The sequence below is a fragment of the Pleurodeles waltl genome, chromosome 6, assembly GCF_031143425.1.
Source record: "Pleurodeles waltl isolate 20211129_DDA chromosome 6, aPleWal1.hap1.20221129, whole genome shotgun sequence".
NCBI lineage: Eukaryota > Metazoa > Chordata > Amphibia > Caudata > Salamandridae > Pleurodeles > Pleurodeles waltl.
The window spans coordinates 1,868,888-1,890,898 of NC_090445.1; positions in this window are offsets into that span (position 1 = coordinate 1,868,888).

The following is a 22,011-nucleotide window of genomic DNA, read 5'->3' on the forward strand; positions in this document are numbered from 1 at the left end:
CCGGCGTTGGGAAAAATGGCGCTAGGGCGTCTTAAAAATGGTGCAAGTCAGGTTGACGCAAAAAATCGCCTCCACCCGATTTGCGCCATTTTTAACGACGCCCAGACGCCATTTACATGACTCCTGTCTTAGTAAAGACAGGAGTCATTCCCCCTTGCCCAATGGCCATGCCCAGGGGACATATGTCCCCTGGGCATGGTCATTGGGCATTGAGGCATGTAGGGGGGCACAAATCAGGCCCCCCTATGCCAAAAAAAAAAAAAAAAAAAAAAAAAATTATACTTACCTGAACTTACCTGAATGTCCCTGGGGTGGGTCCCTCCATCCTTGGGTGTCCTCCTGGGGTGGGCAAGGGTGGCAGGGGGGGTCCCTGGGGGCATGGGAGGGCAGCTGTGGGCTCATTTTGAGCCCACAGGTCCCTTAACGCCTGCCCTGACCCAGGCGCTAAAATCCGGCGCAAATGCAGGGTTTTTTGCCCCGCCCACTCCCGGGCGTCATTTTTGCCCGGGAGTATAAAGACGACGCATTTGCGGCGCAGTCATTTTTTTAGACGGGAACGCCTACCTTGCATCTCATTAACGCAAGGAAGGCGTTCACGCAAAAAAATGACGCTCTTTCCTCATACTTTGGCGCTAGACGCGTCTAACGCCAAAGTATAAATATGGCGTTAGTTTTGCGCCGAATTTGCGTCGAAAAAAACGACGCTAATTCGGCGCAAACGGAGTATAAATATGCCCCATAATGTCTAATGCAGAAGAGAATGTGAAACTCGACATCACCCCTTACCTCCATTTTAGGATGAGAGAGTTAAGGTCTCTCTGCAAATTAAAAAATATTAAAGCTGGTTTAAACCCTACCAAATTACAGCTCCAGGAGCTTTGGCAGAGTTTGCTAAAGACAACCCCTCTGAGGATGACCTCCCAGAGGAGGAAGCTAGTGATGTGGAGAAGAATTCCCCCCCTCCAGTCCTAGTTAGGGAGAACAGGGTCCCTCAAACACTGACTCCAACTGTAAATGTAAATTAGCACTTGTATAGCGCACTACTCACCTGTTAGGGTCTCAAGGCGCTGTACTCATACCGCTATGGAACCCCTCCTGGCTTTTTCCCTGTGAGGCGCCCACTCCTGAGCACCCCCAGGGTGAAGCCAGGCATCCAAGCGCTGTTGGGGCCGTTGTGGAGATTAAGCAAGCTATTGCCCAGAGTTGCAGAGTGGGACCCATGAATTAGATTAGGCACCGAGGCGAGAATTATCTGGTCCAAGGGAATTGAGCCCAAGACCTGCCGAAGCGGGACTTGAACCCTGGTCTTGAGCCAGATCTCTGCTTCAGGGTCTGCCGCTCTAACCATTGAGCCACACTTCTCCACTAGTCAGAGATGCTGGTTCTCTCACAGGAGGGTCCAGCACCTCTGGAATCACTGAGGATAGCCTCAGTGAAGATGACCTACTGTTAGCCAGGATGGTCAAAAGATTGGCTTTAGAGAGACAGCTCTTAGCCATAGAAAAGGAAAGACAAGAGATGGGTTTTGGTCCCATCCATGGTGGCAACAACATAAATAGGGTCAGAGATTCTCCTGACATGTTGAAAATCCCTAAAGGGATTGTAACTAAATATGAAGATGGTGATGACATCACCAAATGGTTCACAGCTTTTGAGAGGGCTTGTGCAACCAGAAAAGTAAACAGATCTCACTGGGGTGCTCTCCTTTGGGAAATGTTCACTGGAAAGTGTAGAGATAGACTCCTCATACTCTCTGGAAAAGATGCAGAATCCTATGACCTCATGAAGGCTACCCTGATTGAGGGCTTTGGATTCTCCACTGAGGAGTATAGAATTAGGTTCAGGGGGTTGATTTTGTTGACTACTCAGTGAAAACACTGGATGGTTGGATTCAAGGCAGTGGTGTAAATGATTATGATGGGCTGTAGAATTTATTTGTGAAAGAACACCTGTTAAGTAATTGTTCAAATGATAAACTGCATCAGCATCTGGTAGACCTAGGACCAATTTCTCCCCAAGAATTGGGAAAGAAGGTGGACCATTGGGTCAAGACTAGGGTGACCAAGACTTCCACAGGAGGCGACCAAAAGAAAGGGGTCACAAAGCCTCCCCAGGGGAAGAGTGTTGAGACATCCAAAGGGAAAAATAGTAAAGAGTCTTCTACAGGCCCCCAAAAACCTGCACAGGAGGGTGGGCCCAGAGCCTCTTCACAATCCAATTTTGGGTACAAGGGTAAAAACTTTGATCCCAAAAAGGCCTGGTGTCATAGCTGTAATCAGCCTGGACACCAAACTGGAGACAAGGCCTGTCCCAAGAAAGGTTCCACTACTAACTCTACTCCAGCTAACACTGGAATGGCTAGTCTCCAAGTGGGATCAACAGTGTGCCCAGAGCAAATCAGGTGTCACACTGAAGCTGCATTAGTCTCTGAGGGTGGGGTGGATTTAGCCACACTGGCTGCCTGGCCCCCTAACATGCAAACATACAGGCAGCAGCTCTTAATTAATGGGACAAGTGTAGAAGGCCTGAGGGATACAGGTGCCAGTGTCACCATTGTGACAGAGAAACTGGTTTCCCCTGGTCAATACCTGGCTGGACAAACTTATCCAGTCACCAACGCTGACAATCAGACTAAAGTACATCCCATGGCTATGGTAACTTTAGAGTGGGGAGGGGTCAATGGCCTGAAACAGGTGGTGGTCTCCTCAAATATCCCTGTAGACTGTTTGCTTGGAAATGACCTGGAGTCCTCAGCATGGGCTGAGGTAGAACTGAAAACCCATGCAGCCATGCTGGGTATCTCTGAACTGGTGTGTGTCAAGACAAGGGCACAGTGCAAGGCTCAGGGTGAAAAAGTGGTATTGGAGCCTGGAAAAAGGGCCCAAACCACCAAGAGAAAAGGAAAGAAGGCTGGGGAACCAGCTTCACCACAACAAGTAAAAGAGAACCTCTCTTCTCAGGAAGAAGTTCTGCCCTCTGAGGGAACTGAGTCTCTGGAGTTAGAACCTTATCAGGTTGAGCTCCTAGGCCCAGGGGGACCCTCAAGGGAGCAGTTGTGTAAGGGGCAAGACACCTGTCCCTCTCTTGAAGGCCTTAGGCAGCAAGCTGCTGAAGAGTCCAATGGAAAGATAACAGGAACACATAGGGTCTATTGGGAAGATGGACTCCTTTACACCGAGGCAAGAGATCCCAAACCTGGTGCCACTAGGAGAGTGGTAGTGCCTCAGGAGTTTAGGGAGTTCATTCTGATCTTAGCCCATGATATTCCTCTTGCTGGGCATTTGGGACAGACCAAGACGTGGGAGAGACTAGTCAACCACTTCTATTGGCCCAACATGTCCCAGAAGGTCAAAGAGTTTTGTGTCTCCTGTGCCACCTGTCAAGCCAGTGGTAAGATAGGTGGGCACCCAAAGGCCCCCCTCATTCCACTTCCAGTGGTGGGGGTCCCCTTTGAAAGAGTGGGTGTGGACATAGTGGGTCCACTTGAACCTCCCACAGCCTCAGGGAACCAATACATACTAGTAGTAGTGGATCATGCTACTAGATACCCTGAAGCAATTCCCCTTAGGTCGACGACTGCCCCTGCAGTAGCCAAAGCACTCATTGGTATTTTTACCAGAGTGGGTTTTCCTAAGGAGGTGGTATCTGACAGAGGTACCAACTTTATGTCAGAATACCTAAAACACATGTAGAATGACTGTGGGGTGACTTACAAATTCACCACACCATACCATCCACAAACCAATGGCCTTGTTGAGAGATTCAACAAGACATTGAAAGGCATGATCATGGGGCTCCCTGAAAAACTCAAAAGGAGATGGGATGTCCTCTTGCCATGTCTGCTTTTCGCTTACAGAGAGGTGCCTCAGAAGGGAGTAGGGTTTTCCTTCCCCCTTTGAACTTCTGTTTGGCCATCCTGTAAGGGGACCACTAGCTCTTGTGAAAGAAGGCTGGGAGAGACCTCTTCATGAGCCTAAGCAAGATATAGTGGACTATGCACTAGGCCTACGTTCAAGGATGGCAGAGTATATGGAAAAGGCAAGCAAAAACCTTGAGGCCAGCCAACAGGTCCAAAGGTTTTGGTATGACCAAAAGGCTGCTATGGTTGAATTTCAGCCAGGGCAGAAAGTCTGGGTTTTGGAACCTGTGGCTCCCAGGGCACTTCAGGACAGATGGAGTGGCCCTTACCCAGTGCTAGAAAAGAAGAGTCAGGTCACCTACCTGGTGGACCTAGGCACTAGCAGGACCCCCAAGAGGGTGATCCATGTGAACCGCCTAAAGCTCTTCCATGACAGGGCTGATGTGAATCTGTTGATGGTAACAGATGAGGACCAGGAAGCTGAGAGTGAACCTCTCCCTGATCTCCTCTCCACAGACCCTAAAGATGGCTCCGTTGATGGAGTGATCTATTCAGACACCCTCTCTGGCCAACAGCAATCTGACTGTAGGAAAGTCCTGCAACAGTTTGCTGAGCTCTTTTCCCTAACCCCTGGTCAGACACACCTGTGTACCCATGATGTGGACACAGGAGACAGCATGCCTGTCAAAAACAAAATATTCAGACAGTCTGACCAAGTTAAGGAAAGCATCAAGGTGAAAGTCCACAAGATGCTGGAACTGGGAGTCATTGAGCACTCTGACAGCCCCTGGGCTAGCCCAGTGGTCTTAGTCCCCAAACCTCACACCAAAGATGGAAAGAGAGAGATGAGGTTTTGTGTGGACTACAGAGGACTTAATTCTGTCACCAAGACAGATGCCCATCCCATTCCAAGAGCAGATGAACTGATTGACAAACTAGGTGCTGCCAAATTCTTAAGTACCTTTGACTTAACAGCAGGGTACTGGCAAATCACAATGGCACCAGGAGCAAAAGAAAAGACAGCATTCTCCACACCTGGTGGGCATTATCAGTTTACTGTTATGCCCTTTGGTTTAAAGAATGCCCCTGCCACCTTCCAAAGGTTGGTGAATCAAGTCCTTGCTGGCTTGGAGTCCTTTAGTGCAGCTTATCTTGACGATATTGCTGTCTTTAGCTCCAGCTGGAAGGATCACCTGGTCCACCTGAAGAAGGTTTTGAAGGCTCTGCAGTCAGCAGGCCTCTCTATCAAGGCATCCAAATGCCAGATAGGGCAGGGAACTGTGGTTTACTTGGGTCACCTTGTAGGTGGAGGCCAAGTTCAGCCACTACAGCCTAAGATCCAGACTATTCTGGACTGGGCAGCTCCAAAAACCCAGACTCAAGTCAGGGCATTCCTTGGCTTGACTGGGTACTACAGGAGGTTTGTGAAGGGATATGGATCCATAGTGACAGCCCTCACAGAACTTACCTCCAAGAAAATGCCCAAGAAGGTAAACTGGACTGTAGAATGCCAACAGGCCTTTGACACCCTGAAACAAGCAATGTGCACAGCACCCGTTCTTAAAGCTCCAGATTACTCCAAGCAGTTCATTGTGCGGACAGATGCCTCTGAACATGGGATAGGGGCAGTTTTGTCCCAAACAAATGGTGATGGCCTTGACCAGCCTGTTGCTTTCATTAGCAGGAGGTTACTCCCCAGGGAGCAGCGTTGGAGTGCCATTGAGAGGGAGGCCTTTGCTGTGGTTTGGTCCCTGAAGAAGCTGAGACCATACCTCTTTGGTACTCACTTTGTAGTTCAAACTGACCACAGACCTCTCAGATGGCTGATGCAAATGAAAGGTGAAAATCCAAAACTGTTGAGGTGGTCATCTCCCTACAGGGAATGGACTTTATAGTGGAACACAGACCTGGGACTGCCCATGCCAATGCAGATGGCCTTTCCAGGTTCTTCCACTTAGAAAATGAAGACTCTCTTGGGAAAGGTTAGTCTCATCCTCTTTCGTTTGGGGGGTGGGTTGTGTAAGGAAATGCCTCCTTGGCATGGTTACCCCCTGACTTTTTGCCTTTGCTGATGCTAAGTTTTGATTTGAAAGTGTGCTGAGGCCTGCTAACCAGGCCCCAGCACCAGTGTTCTTTCCCTAACCTGTACTTTTGTTTCCACAATTGGCACACCCTGGCATCCAGGTAAGTCCCTTGTAACTGGTACCCCTGGTACCAAGGGCCCTGATGCCAGGGAAGGTCTCTAAGGGCTACAGCATATCTTATGCCACCCTGGGGACCCCTCACTCAGCCCAGACACACTGCTTGCCAGCTTGTGTGTGCTAGTGAGGATAAAAAGAGTAAGTCGACATGGCACTCCCCTCAGGGTGCCATGTCAACCTCACACTGCCTACAGGTATAGATAAGTCACCCCTCTAGCAGGCCTGACAGCCCTAAGGCAGGGTGCACTATACCATAGGTGAGGGCATAGGTGCATGAGCACTATGCCCCTACAGTGTCTAAGCAAAACCTTAGATATTGTAAGTGCAGGGTAGCCATAAGAGTATATGGTCTGGGAGTCTGTCATGCACGAACTTCGCAGCACCATAATGGCTACACTGAAAACTGCGAAGTTTGGTATCAAACTTCTCAGCACAATAAATGCACACTGATGCCAGTGTACATTTTATTGTAACATACACCCCAGAGGGCACCTGAGAGGTGCCCCCTGAAACCTTAACGACTATCCGTGTAGGCTGACTAGTTTTAGCAGCCTGCCACACACCACATGGGGAGAGTACCTTTGTCACTCTGTGGCTAGTAACAAAGCCTGTACTGGGTGGAGATGCTTATTACCTCCCCCTGCAGGAACTGTAACACCTGGCTCACCCCCTTTGTTACAGCACCCCAGGGCACTCCAGCTAGTGGAGTTGCCTGCCCCCTCCGGCCACGGCCCCACTTTTAGCGGCAAGGCCGGAGGAGATAATGAGAAAAACAAGGAGGAGTCACTGGCCAGTCAGGACAGCCCCTAAGGTGTCCTGAGCTGAGGTGATTCTGACTTTTAGAAATCCTCCATCTTGCAGATGGAGGATTCCCCCAATAGGATTAGGGATGTGCCCCCCTTCCCTCAGGGAGGAGGCACAAAGAGGGTGTAGACACCCTCAAGGCTAGTAGCCATTGGCTACTAACCCCCCAGACCTAAACACACCCTTAAATTTAGTATTTAAGGGCTCCCCAGAACCTAGGAACTCAGATTCCTGCAACCTAAGAAGAAGAGGACTGCTAAGCTGAAAAACCCTGCAGAGAAGACGGAGACACCAACTGCTTTGGCCCCAGCTCTACCGGCCTGTCTCCCCACTTCTAAAGACACTGCTCCAGCGACGCTTTCCACAGGGACCAGCGACCTCTGAAGCCTCAGAGGACTACCCTGCATCTAGAAGGACCAAGAACTCCAGAAGACAGCGGCTCTGTTCACCAAAGACTGCAACTTTGTAACAAAGGAGCAACTTTAAAACAACACGTGTTTCCCGCCGGAAGCGTGAGACTTGGCACTCTGCACCCGACGCCCCTGGCTCGACTTGTGGAGAACAATCACTTCAGGGAGGACTCCCCGGCGACTGTGAGACCGTGAGTAGCCAGAGTTGACCCCCCTGAACCACCACAGCGACGCCTGCAGAGGGAATCCCGAGGCTCCCCCTGACCGCGACTGCCTGCTTCAAAGACCCGACACCTGGTAAAGGCACTGCATCCGCAGCCCCCAGGACCTGAAGGATCCGACCTCCAGTGCAGCAGCGACCCCCAGGTGGCCCTCTCCCTTGCCCAGGTGGTGGCTACCCCGAGGAGCCCCCCCCTTGCCTGCCTGCATCGCTGAAGAGACCCCTTGGTCTCCCATTGATTTCTATTACAAACCCGATGCTTGTTTGCACACTGCACCCGGCCGCCCCCGTGCCGCTGAGGGTGTACTTTCTGTGTGGACTTGTGTCCCCCCCGGTGCCCTACAAAACCCCCCTGGCCTGCCCCCTGAAGACGCGGGTACTTACCTGCTGGCAGACTGGAACCGGGGCCCCCCGTCTCCATTGAAACCTATGCGTTTTGGGCACCACTTTGACCTCTGCACCTGACCGGCCCTGAGCTGCTGGTGTGGTAACTTTGGGGTTGCTCTGAACCCCCAACAGTGGGGTACCTTGGACCCAAACTTGAACCCCGTAGGTGGTTTACTTACCTGCAAAAACTAACAAACTCTTACTCCCCCCAGGAACTGTTGAAAATTGCAGTGTCTAGTTTTAAAATAGCTATATGTCATTTATGTGAAAACTGTATATGCTATTTTGCTAATTCAACGTTCCTAAAGTACCTACCTGCAATACCTTTCATTTGAAGTATAACATGTAAATCTTGAACCTCTGGTTCTTAAAATAAACTAAGAAAATATATTTTTATATACAAAAACCTATTGGCCTGGAATTGTCTCTGAGTGTGTGTTCCTCATTTATTGCCTGTGTATGTACAACAAATGCTTAACACTACTCCTTTGATAAGCCTACTGCTCGACCACACTAACACAAAATAGAGCATTAGAATTATCTCTTTTTGCCACTATCTTACCTCTAAGGGGAACCCTTGGACTCTGTGGATACTATTCCTTACTTTGAAATAGTGCATACAGAGCCAACTTCCTACATGCCCGGTTTATGATGGTCTGAGAAACTGATTAATACTAAAACGTCCTGCAGGACCGAACGTCCCATCCTTACAAAGTGCCCATCCTCACGGACCGGACTGCCCAGGCTTTAGTGCTCGGTAAACACGTGCAGAGAAGCCCATGTTGCCAGCTGGCAGATATCTAGGACCGGAACTCTGACTTCTAACGCAGGTCTCGCAGCCTTGGCTCTGGAGGAATGAGCATGCAAGCCCTCGGGGGTTGCTTTTTGGCCAGTGCATAGCAGACTTTATTGCACAGCACTATCCACCAGGTGATGGTCTGTTTGTGCACAGCTTTACCTTTCTTAGCTGCAGCATACCCCACGAAGAGTTGTTCGTTCACACGGACGTCTTTTGTGCAGAGAAGGTCCAAACGATGGAATCACTGGTCTTCCTTAGCGGGATGTGCGGGAGCATAAGAGCTAAGCAGGGTATTGGATTGGCCTACATGGAAGGGAGTACAAACTTTCAGTAGAATGGAAGATCTCATGTGAAGACTCTCTGGGCAGATGTTATCGCCACTAGGAAGGCCGTCTCGATGGTAAGGGGCCTGAGAGGACCGTTATGAAGCGCCTCAAAGGCAGCGGACATCAGGAATGTGAGGACAAGACTGAGGGCCCGCTGAGGCATGATAAATACTGATGGCAAAAACATTTCAGAAATCCATTTACAGTAGGAGATTTGAAGAGGGATGCTGAAATGGCAGAAAGCCCGTCAAGGTCCGCAGCCAAGGGCTCTGCTGGGCGAGAGATGGACTCAACAAAAGGACCCGAGAAAGGGGAGCAGAAAGAGGATCAACCTGCTTTTCTGCACAACGTACCACAAACCTGCTTCAGTGGCAAACGTATACTGTTGAGAAAATGTACATAAAGTTAATCATACACCATAGCTGCTAGGCATCTGTTTATCTTTATTATGTTGCCATGTGCTCAACAAACCTCCTGAACATTGATGATTGACCTTGTGCTCGCAGCCTTGGGCTGCAATCTGCTTATCGCTGCCATATTACTTTTTCCAATTACAGTTCCGAGAATTGTCGTGCTTAATCAGTAAACTGCCAGAACAGGTTTGTACAGGTCATTGCCATGTCCTGCCAGTTGCATCTGTACCTTCTCCCAGCACACGTGTATCCCTGAAATATTCTGAAGGCCGCAAAGGACCTTGAATACGCTAGGGGTGGAGTTGTCCCCTGACTAAGCAGTTTTGTGTGTATATAAGGTTGGGTGCCCCAGAGTGAAGGGGCAGCCTCCGTAGGATAGTCACTTGACTGTCCTGGGACTCTGTATTAGCTCGAGCTATAATCCATGTAATAAATTTCTCTTTATTCCTCCAGTTGGTGACTCCGTTTGATTTGTGTACTCTCTGCTAAACTGACCCTGAGGACAAGGGTGTCCCTCCACCGCTGGGAAGAAGACCCCGGGTGGGGGTCTAATCTTTCCTGGTTCCTCACTGTCGTGGTAGAAGCATGCCTAACTGCCAAGACAACGTTGCATACTTCAGACGGAAGGTCAAAAGCTATCAACTGTCGGCATTCAATCTCCACGCATTAAGGCGGCGCGTCGACAGGTATGGGTGGAGAACCCTCCCCTGCTGCTGCAACAGAAGATCCTCTGAAGGGGCAGCTTGACAGGAGGACCAATAGCCATGCTCAGCAGCTCAAGATACCCAACTCTCTGAGCACAGTCCAGATCCATAAGGTTGACTTGGGCCCGGTCGTTCCTGATCTTCTTGAGAATTCCAGGAGGCAATGGTATGGGCAGAAAGACGTATAGGAGGCCTTAGCTCCACTCGAGATAAAAAGTGTCTCCAAGCGATTGCTGCCTTGAAAACTCCTGCGAAACTGCTGACATTGCACATTCTCAGTGGTGGTGAACAGATCTAACCAAGGTTCTCTCACTGCTGAAACAGACCTTGTGCCACCTCTAGCTGGAAGAAACCATTCGTGATCCGCTAGGCAAAGTCGGCTGAGTGTGTCTGCCCTGGAGTTCATGGAGCCCACCAGTTGTTGAACCACCAGGGAAATGCCATGACGTATCAGCCATATCCAGAGGTGCAGGGCCTCTTGACAAAAGTTCCATGTCCCCACTTTGCCCAGCTGGTTGCAGTACCTTGTGGCAGTAGTGTTGTCTGTGAACACCTGCACTAATCTTCCCTTGATGGAGAGGAAAAAGACTTTCAGTGCTGATTGAATCACCCAGAGCTCCAAAGGGTTGTTCTAAATTCGAGGTTCTGTCCCATCCCAGGAGTGATGAATTTGTCACTACTGGCAGATCAGTTTGGGGAAAGGAGAGGGGTCAGTCTCTGACCCAATCACGTTTCGTTAATCACCACTGCAGATCTTTTGCAGTTTCATCTAAGATCTGGACTATGTCTGAGAGATTCCCCTGATGCTGTGCCCACTGGAACTGCAGGTCTCACTGCAGAGCCCGCATATGCCATCTGGCATGTGTCTCCAGCAGGATGCAGGAAGCCATGAGTCCCAACAGCCTCAGAGTCAGTCTCACTGAAACTCAGGATAGAGGCTGAAATATCGGTATTATACCTGAATATCCTGGATTCGCAGCTCGGGAGGATAAGCCCGAAACTGCACTGTCTCCAGAAGAGCTCCAAAGAAAAGGAGCAGATGAGTGGGACTCAGGTGTGACTTCAGCACGTTGATAGTGAAGCCCAGCAAATGCAGGAGTTCTGCTGTTCTCTGGAGGTGGGAAACGACAGCCTGCGGCGAGCCCGCCTTCTACAGCCAATCGTCAACATAGGGGAAAACTGGTACCCCTACTGTCTGCAGATGAGCTGCAACCATCGCCATCACCTTGGTGAACACCCGAGGGGTGCTGACAAGGCCAAAACGGAGCACAGCAAACTGAAAGTGCCCATGGCCCACTGTGAACCGCAGGTAACATCTGTGGGCCAGCAGGACGAGAATGTTAATATATGTGCCATGCAAGTCCAACGCCACCACCCAGTCTCCCAGGTCCAGGGCAAACAGGCCTTAAGTCTGCTTTTTCAGGAAGAAATCGAGAGGGCACATGGCTAGAATAGGAAGAAGGCCTCTATCCTTCTTGGGCACCAGAAAGGAGCAGGAATAGGAACCACGACCTGCTTCTGGCATCAGCACCCTCTCTATGGATTCCGTGTCCTAGAGAGTCGCCATTTCCTGGCAGAGTAAGGACAGGTAGTCCTCCATCAATCTGTCGCAAGTGGCTGGTATGGGTGGAAGGATAGTCACGAAGGGGAGGGAATAGCCCCTTTGGTCAATCTGGAGAACCCAGTGGTCTGATGTTATCAACCTCCAGTGGTGCAGGTGATGGGGTATCCTGCTTCCCACTGGCTGCCCCATGATAAGAGGGTGAACCAAAGGGGCCTGGAGGCTGCGGCTGCTAGGGGAGTAGTTGAGCTGGCTGACCTCTGGCAGCCTGACCCACAAGGTTTGTGGCGGCCACACAGAAGCTGTGGAGCTTGCGGGACGTGGTGGCTGGGTGGGTAGAGACACAGCTGGAAGCCTCTTCCATGGCCACAAAAGGAGCGAAGGGCAGACTGGGGTTGTCTGGGGGCCATGGAAAGGCCCAAGAACCTGACTGTATTTCTGCTATTCTAGAGGCACTCAAGTGCTGAGTCCGCCTTGTCTCCAAAGATAAGAGCCGTCAAAGGGCATGTACATAAGAGAGGCTTGGAAAAGCACTGAAAAGCCAGTCGTTCTCAGCTAGGCGTGGTGCCATAAGGTCACAGATGAAGAAACCACTCTGTCTAGCGAGTTGGTCATAACCAGCCCACATCTGATCTTTGCTGCATCTCTCCAATCTGACACAGCTTGGGAAAGTAAGTCTCTGGCTTCCTTCAGGACCTTGAACAGCACTTGTGCTACTGAATCCCACAGGGCATGGGAGTACCGGCCCAAAAGGTATGTGGTGTTCATGACAGCAGTGGCAGGTTGGAGGAAAAAAAACATTTCCTTGCCTAAGTGGTCCAGCCTCTAGTAGGGACTGTACCAGGATTTACATGGGAGGTGGAGGCTTGGACGACCAAGCTCTCCGGGGTAGGGCGTTGCGTGAGGAAATAGGGGTTCCAAGGAGTGTGGCAGTGGCTGCAGGCAACTGCCTGTACATAGCAGCCCCTGTGCTGGGCTCAGACCAAGTCTCAAGCCGCACATCCATAAGGGCATCATTAAAAGGGAGAAGCAGTTCTTAGGGGATCACTTCTGGCTGAAGCACCTCTGTCAATATGTTTGTCTTGACTGCCATTGAGGGCAGCTAAAGGTCCAGGACCTCAGCCACTCTAGCAAATTAAGCTTCCTCCTTGTAGCCACAGTAGGAAGAGAGAGAATGTCAATCAGTCAGGGATTTGTAAAGCTCACTACTCACCCGTGAGGGTCTCAAGGCGCTGAGGAGGGGAGGGGGTGGAAGAGGGGAGGTGGAGAGAAGGTGAGGGTGCTGCTACTGCCCGAACAGCCAGGTCTTGAGAAGTTTCCTGAAGGTAAGGTGGTCTTTGGTCTGGCGCTGGTGGGTGGTAAGAATGTTCCACGTTTTGGCGGCGAGTTGCGAAAATGATCTACCGCCGTTTGTAGTTCTGCGGACACGTGGGACGGTTGCGAGGGTGAGGTCGGAGGAGCAGAGATACTGGGTCGGGTTGTAGAAGGAGAGTCGTCTGTTGAGGTATTCTGGTCCAGTGTTGTGCAGTGCTGTGTGAGCGTGGGTGAGGAGTTTGAAGGTGATTCTCTTGTTGACTGGGAGCCAGTGCAGGTTTTTCAAGTGGTCTGTGATGTGGCAGTGGCGGGGGATGTCCAGGATGGGGCGTGCTGAGGCGTTCTGGATGCGTTGCAGCCTCTTCTGGAGTTTGGCCGTGGTTCCTCGTAGAGGGCATTGCCATAGACCAGTTTTCTGCTCACAAGGGCTTGGGTGACTGTTCTGGTTTCCGTGGGTATCCATTTGTAGATCTTTCGGAGCATGCAGAGGGTGTTCAAGCAGGAGGAGGAGATGGCGTTGACTTGCTGGGTCAAGGATAGTGAGGGTTCCAGGATGAATCCTAGGATGCGTGCGTGGTCGGTGGGAATCAGAGCAGTACCGAGAGTGGCAGGCCAACAGAAGTCCTCCCATGTGGAGGGGGTGGAGCCGAAGATAAGGACTTCCGTCTTGCCGTCATGTTAGTATCTGGGAGGCATCTAGTCCACTGGCTACCGCCAATTCCTCACATCAGTCCACATTGGGATCCAGTGGCGGGTATTCTTCAGAGCCCAGCAGCCCCTCACAATCCTCCCCAAGCACCAACCCATAGGAATAGGGCTCAGGCTCCGATCTGGAGAGCACAGCTCTAGGCGGTGCCGGAGTTGGCCGATACCCTTCGGGCTCCGTGTTGGGGATGAGAATGGGGCTGGTGCGGGAGGCGTCTGGATAGGCGCCAGGGAAGGTCAAGGTGGTACGACCAGTGCCAGTCTGGATCCATCCGTGGATCTGCAGGGCCCGATAGATAGTAGATGCCGCTCCCGAATCCGTGAGGCCCAAATGCGCAGGGACAGGTCACCAAAATATCAAGTGCATAGTGTAGTACATTGGGTTCTGGTTGTAGTACCCCCCCTTTTCTTTGCCTAGTGTTAGTATATTTTGGATCGTAGTGCACTGGTATCCTGCTAATCGGGACGGCAGTGCTATCTCCCCTAAATTTGGTAGCTAGTAAACCTTTTGCACCCACTATTGGCATACTGGTGCACCAATGTAAGTCTCTAGTATATGGTACTGAGATACCCAGGGCATTGGTACACCAGGGGTCCCCCATGGGCTTCAGCATATATTATACCACCCCTGGGGACCCATGCAATCTGTGTCTGCAGGCCTGCCGTTGCAGCCTGCATGAAATAGTGCATGCACCCTTTCACCACCAAGCCTGGTTACTGCACTTAGACACTATAAGTCACCCGTCTTGTAGGCCCTTCAGCCCACGTGCAGGGAGCATGTCCCTAAGAGTGAGGGTACCCCTGCAAGACAGGGTGCCCCTACAGACCCCAGGCCAATTCCTGGACTCTGTAAATGCAAGGAAGCCATCTTAAAATATGTAGTGGACACTGGTCAACAAGAGTGGTCCAACTACATAACTGCTTCCCCGAACATAGGCATGTCTGGTATCAAAAACCGATTTCAATGTTAGTTCTATGATACCATGTACTCTGGGGGTTCCTTAGAGGAACCCCCAGTTCTGCCTGTGCAGCCTTATGGGGTCTGGCTGCCAGCCCACGTTGCTGCTGATCCCAGACAGTGCTCTGCCCTCCTGCTGGTGAGCCAGGCTCACTCCGGAGGAGCAGAACAAAGGATTTCCTACAAGGTAGAGGTGTGGCCACCTCCCCCTTTGTATTAGGTGTCTAAGGGCTGGAGTGGGGTGGCCTCTGAGTGCCACCAAACTGCTTTGAAGGGCAAATTTGGTGCCCTCCTTGCATAATCCGGTTTGCACCAGTTCAAGAACCCCCAGTTCCTGTTTTGGTGTGAAACTACACAAAGGACAGGGTAGTGACCATTCCCCTGTCCAGCTCCTCCCCTAGGGAGGTGCACGTAGCTCTGTCAGGTGGCCATATGGTTCTGCCATCTTAGAAATAAGATGTGCAGAGGCCCATGGGAGCATCTGACTGGTTAGGCCAGGTAGGTGATGCCCCTGACCCCCCCAGATAAGTGTGCTACTTCAGAGAGTGACCAACCCCTTTTAGGGTTACTTAAGGGCTCCATCGCAGGTGGGTCATTAGATTCGTCGAGCAAGAATGTCCAAGGAACTCTTTTGCAAGACATCTCCTGCTCCTGGCTGCTGCTGGTCTTTGCTTGAACCAAACGAGTCTGCTTCTGGTGGAAAGGCTTCCATTGCAACATTGTTTGTCCAGATCCTGTAAGAATTCTACAACATCCAAGGTTGTGCATCCACCAGAGTCACAAGGACTCTCTTTGCCCCTAGAAGCATGAAGGAATCTCCTTTAGATGGAAGGAGTCACTCCTCTGCTTCCGAAGGCACCTCAAGACAACGTCGACCGGCTGGTGGGGTCTGCTGTCCACAGACATCTGAAGATCCTGCAACACAGGTGACGAGTCTGTGGCCAACAATCACAAATGGTGCGGGCAGAGTAGAACAAAGAACTCCCTCTAGTGTAGGTCTTACCAAGAGGTTGAGTACGCTCTGGTGGCATCATCCTACCACGGTGGGGAGGGATGGTCAATGATGAAGAATGACATAAGTGTGTGAGACCGCCTCTTCAATTAAGGGAAATCCCCCTTTGGATAACCTAGCGTTCCCTGGATGCATCAGTACTCAGCAACGCGTCCTGCTAATCAGTGCAGACAAATTGTCCCTCTCTTAGTTCCACTCCGCCACACCATTTGTAATTGTTGATTCTTTTATGGAGGACATGTGTTGTTGAGGTTTCCCTCTCTCTCCCTGTGGGTTATAGGTAAGTTTGTGGCCTCCTCTGGGTCCTGTTTGTCTTCTAACCAACTTGGGAGACTGTGGGCCCCTGCTTTGGCCACTGGATTGTAACCCCTGTGCACCACAACTGTTGCACTTGCCAAGGCTTGTTGACTCTTCCTCAGGGAATTCTTCAGGCTCCAAGAAGCCCTTGCCTCCAGCACTTTGAAAACCGAAGACAAGCTCCTGTCCTGCAAATCATGCAACATGGGACTTCTGTTTTGTTTGTCCGGTCAGACCTCCTCGCAACTCCCTGTGTCCAGCGCCTGTGGGTCACTCGTAGGGGCTCCATCGACTTCTGTTGCACTTCCTGCGTGCTGAGGGCCAGCACTTACTCCCCCTCCTGGGTAGAGTCTCCTGGACCTTGCTGGTCCCCAAAACTTTGCAAACTATTCTGGAACTCCTGTTTGCATTTGCCAGTGCTTGTTGGTGACCTGGCTTGTCACTAACCCTCCTGCAATCTGGTGACCGTGGAAGGACAGCTTGCAGGCAACTCCAGGGATCTTCTGCAGCTCGCCGGAGTACCCCGCAGTTGGACGTTTTCCACCGACTTGCAGGAACATCACCTTCAAGAGGGTGGGTATTGCCACCTGCACTACCTGGGCACCTCCATAGGTGCTGGACTACTGGGTGGGCAACTACCTTGCACCTGGTTGCTGGGGACACTTACTGTGCTTACCTCTGGTGTTTCTTACTGCCCCAGCCCCTAGCTACCTATCACACTTACCTTGGTTGGGCTCACTTTTTCACATTCCCCTTCCTTAGTATATGGTTTGGCCCTCCCATAGGGCCCTGTACATTTTATCCTATTTCTGCTGGTTATTTTGTGTATATATTGTGTGTAGATATCTACAAAGGGAGATATACCAATGCTAGTCAAGTAGTAGTGCTGTAATAAAGAATCATTTAGTTTTGCAATACTTGTTTTTTTTTCTTCTTGTGACTACTGTGGTATTGCAAGTGCTTTACATTACTCCTGGATAAGCTTCAGCTGCTCACCTCAGCTACACCTAGACAGCTTCTGCTATCTGGACACCTATTGACTATCACTACGGGTTGCTAGACTGAGTATCGGGTGCCACACAATAGGTGCACACCATAAACTGAGCCAGCCCCCTACATTGGTGGCAGCAGTGGGATAAGACATTTGCATTGCTTTACCACTTGGTCAGCAGTGACTTTTCATCAGAAAGATCACTACTAACTATTGGTCACATACTGCAACTCACACTCATAGAAATAACTTGAGACCAATTGATAAAAAATACTTCAGATTTGTATGAAAAGACCACGATCATCAAAATTGGTTAAGTAATGTTTGAGATATAAATTTTTGAAATTGAATAAAAATAGTATTTTTGGCCGTAATTATGCACCATAGGAATCGATAGAAGGTAACTTTTAAAAATGCATTTAAAATCATACAGCAGATTTACTAAGTTCTTCTTTTGCAGGTTGGTTGAGGTTGTCGGTGGGTACACTGTGCCAAGTGGAGAAGTTCGGGTGGTTCCTGGTTCCAGAGGGGGCAGTGAGGAAAGGTCTCTGGAGCTGGTGCAGGGTCACTGCAGGGGACCACTTGGAAAAGCAATGCACAGGCAAGTTTAAAGGTGAATCCTGGGGGTCCCCCTGGAGTGTCGAGGTTGCAAGAGGTGGAGAACCCTTAGAACACAACTGGATCCTTGGTGCAGGGCACAGGGCATCCAGATGCAGAGCTAATAGGTGAGCCAGGAGCTGTGCACAAGGATGCCCTCAGAAGCAGGAGGTTAGGTTGGTTCAAGGGTTGATTGCAGGACAACGGGGGTGTTCTGGCAGAAGGTCCAGGGTGTTTCTGAAGTCCCTCAACTTGGGCTTCCTCCTGGTCCTTTTACAGTTCCCGGTGAGCTGCTTTTCGGAATGTCTGAAGCTAGGTGACCAATACTCAGGGTATTGCTACGGTTCAGCCATTGGAAGGCATAGCATCACCAAACTTGGCACACTGGCTGGGTTTGTCCTTGCGGTCTATGATGTGAAGTTTGGTCTGGCTGCGGCATCTGGTTCCAGAGTTAGCATCCAGTCAGTGAAGTAGACCTCACTGGCTTGTTGGTTCCTTGTTAATTTAGAGTGGTATCTCCACTCTGGAGGGAGTTATCTGGCAATTTGTGAATCCTAGAAGTCCTCTTGGGTTCTTTAGAATCTTTTCAGTTTTCCAGCAGCTTCTCATTGGCGAATGTTGGGTCCTGGGTACAGCAGGCAGGGTTTGGCGCCTTTTCTTGGTGCAGCAGCTCTACAGTTCTCGTGCCCTGGATCTTCTTGGTGCTGGTCATCTTCTGAACTTCAAATCTGAGTTCTTGGTCTAGGGATGCCCACTAAATACTATATTTAGTGGACGTTTTAGGGAAAACCTAGTAGTGGCCAATAGGCTATCTACCTTAGGGTGGCTACACATGCTAAGTGGCCACTTCTCTACATCTGATTGGCTATTTTCCTTCCATCCAAGATGGAGGAAAATAAAATGGACAGTTCACCTCGCATGCAACACCTTGGGGCAAGATAGGTGGGGCCACTCCTCCTGTCCTTTGTTTGGTTTGCCGCTAAAAGTGGGGGTTTGTAACAGGGGTGCCCTTCTGCTGATAGCGGCAGGCCTGTTGGGCAACTTTTAAGGGCAGAAAGCTGTTTGAAGCTCACCTGCAGGGCACTGCACATTCCTTGGGGAGGGGGTGCTAGCACCTCCATCCAGGAAGGGCTTTGTTTTGGGGGTTCAGAATTGTGTCTGGAAGTGGCAGGCTGGATGTGACCAGCCAGCAACTATGCCAGGCTAGTTAGATTTTGCTGGGGGTACCTCTAAGCTATCCCCTGGGTAAATTTTATAATAAATCCAACACTGATACCAGTTTGGATTTATCATTCCGAATTGTTTTATACCAAACAACCCAGGGTTCCGAGTGGTCATCATGTAGCTGTGAAACCTGTACTGACCAGTGTCCAGTGTCCAGCACAACTTTTTTAAATGGCTGCTCTGTTCACTCACTATGTCCCAGGTCTGACAAGAACACAGTGGGGGCATATTGGAGGCATATTGCTCATGCAGCTATGCCCTCACATTAAATTTACTGCACCCTGCTTTAGGGCTGGAAGGCCTGCCAGTGGGGCGTTTTAACTATATTGCATGCAGTGTGTAGTGGACAGGGCACACAGGCAGTATGTCATGTTGAGTTTGCATTTTTGGATTGCACCAAGACACCCAGCCTACAATGGCCGTGCTGGATGCATCTGGAAGCATGGCCCTAGAAGGTGGCACAATCAGTGCCACTGTCCTCAGGGGCCTACAATTAGTACCCCGTGCCATGGGTACCTAATTACCTTTTACTACGGAGTATAGTGGCAGCTAAAGGTGTTGCTAATTGTATCAATACCTTTGATCTTTTTAGGGAAAGAACACTGGCACTGGGAGCCTGATTAGCAGGAACCCATGGTACTCCAGTTCAAGCTGCATCCAGAAACCAGGCAAAAACTGTGTTGGGGGGTACTGCAACAGAGTGCCAGTTTTCCACAGGGATGACATCCATAAGTGGATCACTGCTTTATAGAGGGCCTGATAGGTGGGTCACTGCAGATAGTGACTGTAGAAAGCTGGCCTGGTGTGGTGGGTAACCAAGGTACTTACTTACAACTTATACCAAGTCCAGGTATCCCCTAGTAGTGAAGTGTAGTCAGTGTCTAGAAGCCAGGCTCTCTAGGGGTAGCTGTGGATGAGCAGCCAAGGCTTATCTAGGAGACATGCAAAGCTTATGCAATACCACTGTAGTCGCACAGCACTCACACACATGAACCACTCAGTTGTACAATAATAAAGGTACTTTATTATTGGTCACACAATACCATAACGTACTGGAAGGGCAACCCTCCAATAGGAGGTAAGTAATACACTAACTGTATACACTACCAATCAGAAATAGGCATAGAAAATGTTAGAAAACAGTTCAAATGTAGATAACCAATAGTGACCCTAGGGGGAGCCCAAAATATATCATAAAAAATGGAATGCGAACAAGGTACCCCCACCTATGTAATTGGAATGTGTAGAGGGGAACTTGGAGTACTAGAAAACCACAGAAGTAAGTAACACAGTACCCCCCCAGTGACTAGTAAAGCAGGAGTAATTCACTGAATTTTCCCCCAAACCACCCAAAAGGAGGAAAAAGAAGAAAAGACACCCAGACAAGGCTTCAAGAAACCAGCGGTGAATCCTGAAGAAAGAATACCTGTGAAGAGAGTGGACCAAGTCCAAGAGTCACAGTGGAGTCCAGGAGGAGTAGAGGCTACGACCCATCCAGCTTTGGAAGCTGGAGTTGGTCGACGGTGATGAAGAACAGGTCAGCACAGCAGCCCTGGAACCGGAGAAGAGTTCCAGATGGATGCAGAAGATGCCCCATGCTACTGTGAAGATTGCAGACAGGTGTTGGTGCAGGAATTCCACCAACAAGCCTTGGCAAAGGCAAATTCGCAGTTAGTGGAAAAGTGGAGCTGCCGGGGACCAGCAAGGACCAGGAGGACTCAACCCAGGAGGAGGAGTCAGAAGGGACCCTCAGCAACACAGAGAGTCCACAGGAACAAAGGCAGCACCCACAAGAGTCCCAAAGGACGGGAATACAGAAGTTGCCGAAAGCCCATGCAGCACTCAGAAGGGTCCCAAGCCGCAGGAGAACCACACAGAGCGCTGTACCTCGCAGGAAGGAGTGCTGATGGCTGGAGCTGCACGTAGCCTGAAGTTCCCTTGGAGGAGGTGCAAACAAGCCTTGGCAGCTGCAAGAGACACGGTGCACAGGGGTACTGTCCTGCATGGGAAGGCAAGGGCTTACCACCACCAATGTTGGCAGCTGGCAGAGAGGACCAAGAGGACTTCTCCGGACCACCACCCGTGATGCAGGATCTACGCAGCTGGTCGTTGTTGCAGTAGGTGTCTGCGGATGCTGGGAATGACTCCTTCACTCCAAGGGAGCTTCCTTCTTCCTTCTCGTGCAGACTGAAGACTTGCCGCCCTCAGAGGATGCACAGACGGGGAAGTGTTGCAGAAGCTGGAAGGAGCTGTGGAAACAATGTTGCAAGAAAAGTCTTCTTCATGGATGCAGATTGTCAGTTCCTGGAGGGTCCAGTCGTGGTTCCAGTGGCTAGAAGTCGAAGTGGAGGTTGCAGAGGAGTCCTGCTGGAATCTTGCAAGCCGAATCTGAGGACCCACCCAAGAGACTCTAGATAGCCCTGAAAGGGGATTGGTCACCTGTGAAATAAATGTACACGTCTCTTCTTGTAAGAGGCTGATTTTCCACAAAATAGAATACAAGGCTTCGGATTATGCTTCAAGATAGCATTTTATTCACTGCAGTGGGTCACTTCCAAAGAGTGTCAAAAAGAACACAGGCCCGTATTTATACTTTTTTAGCGCCGCATTTGCGCCGCTTTTTGACGCAAAAACGGCGCAAACTTACAAGATACAATTGTATTTTGCAAGTTTGCGCCGCTTTTGCGTCAAAAAGTGACGCAAATGCGGCGCTAAAAAAGTATAAATACGGGCCACAGTCTGGCCATAGCAACTGACCTTCCCCTCAGCCTTTGATGTCTTTTATTGCAAAAAGTAAAACCCACTTTACCACACTATACATGCGTCATAATTTCTAAACAGGTTCAAGCAAACATTTCTGCAACACCTTTGAACCACAAGAACAAGATGTTCAAACACAGAGATAACATTTCTAGGACATAGGGCGGTTTAACCCATATGCAAAGTTTCGAAAGCAACTCTAAGAAACCAGCACATCTGCAAGAAATGAAATTAAACAGGGCTGATGAAGTTATACAATTTTGTTCGTAGCACAGAACAAATGGAACTGAAATGTTAGACAAAATGGAGCCCTCACGCCAAGTTAAGAAATCAATTTTTCACAAACCATCCTTTTTGCCGTGAGGCGAACATTTTGTACCATTTAAGTAATAGAAACGTCAATATGAGTAAACAAATAAAAATCAGTGCAGCAAATATCACGATACCCTGTCTTTTCTTTGTTCATGAC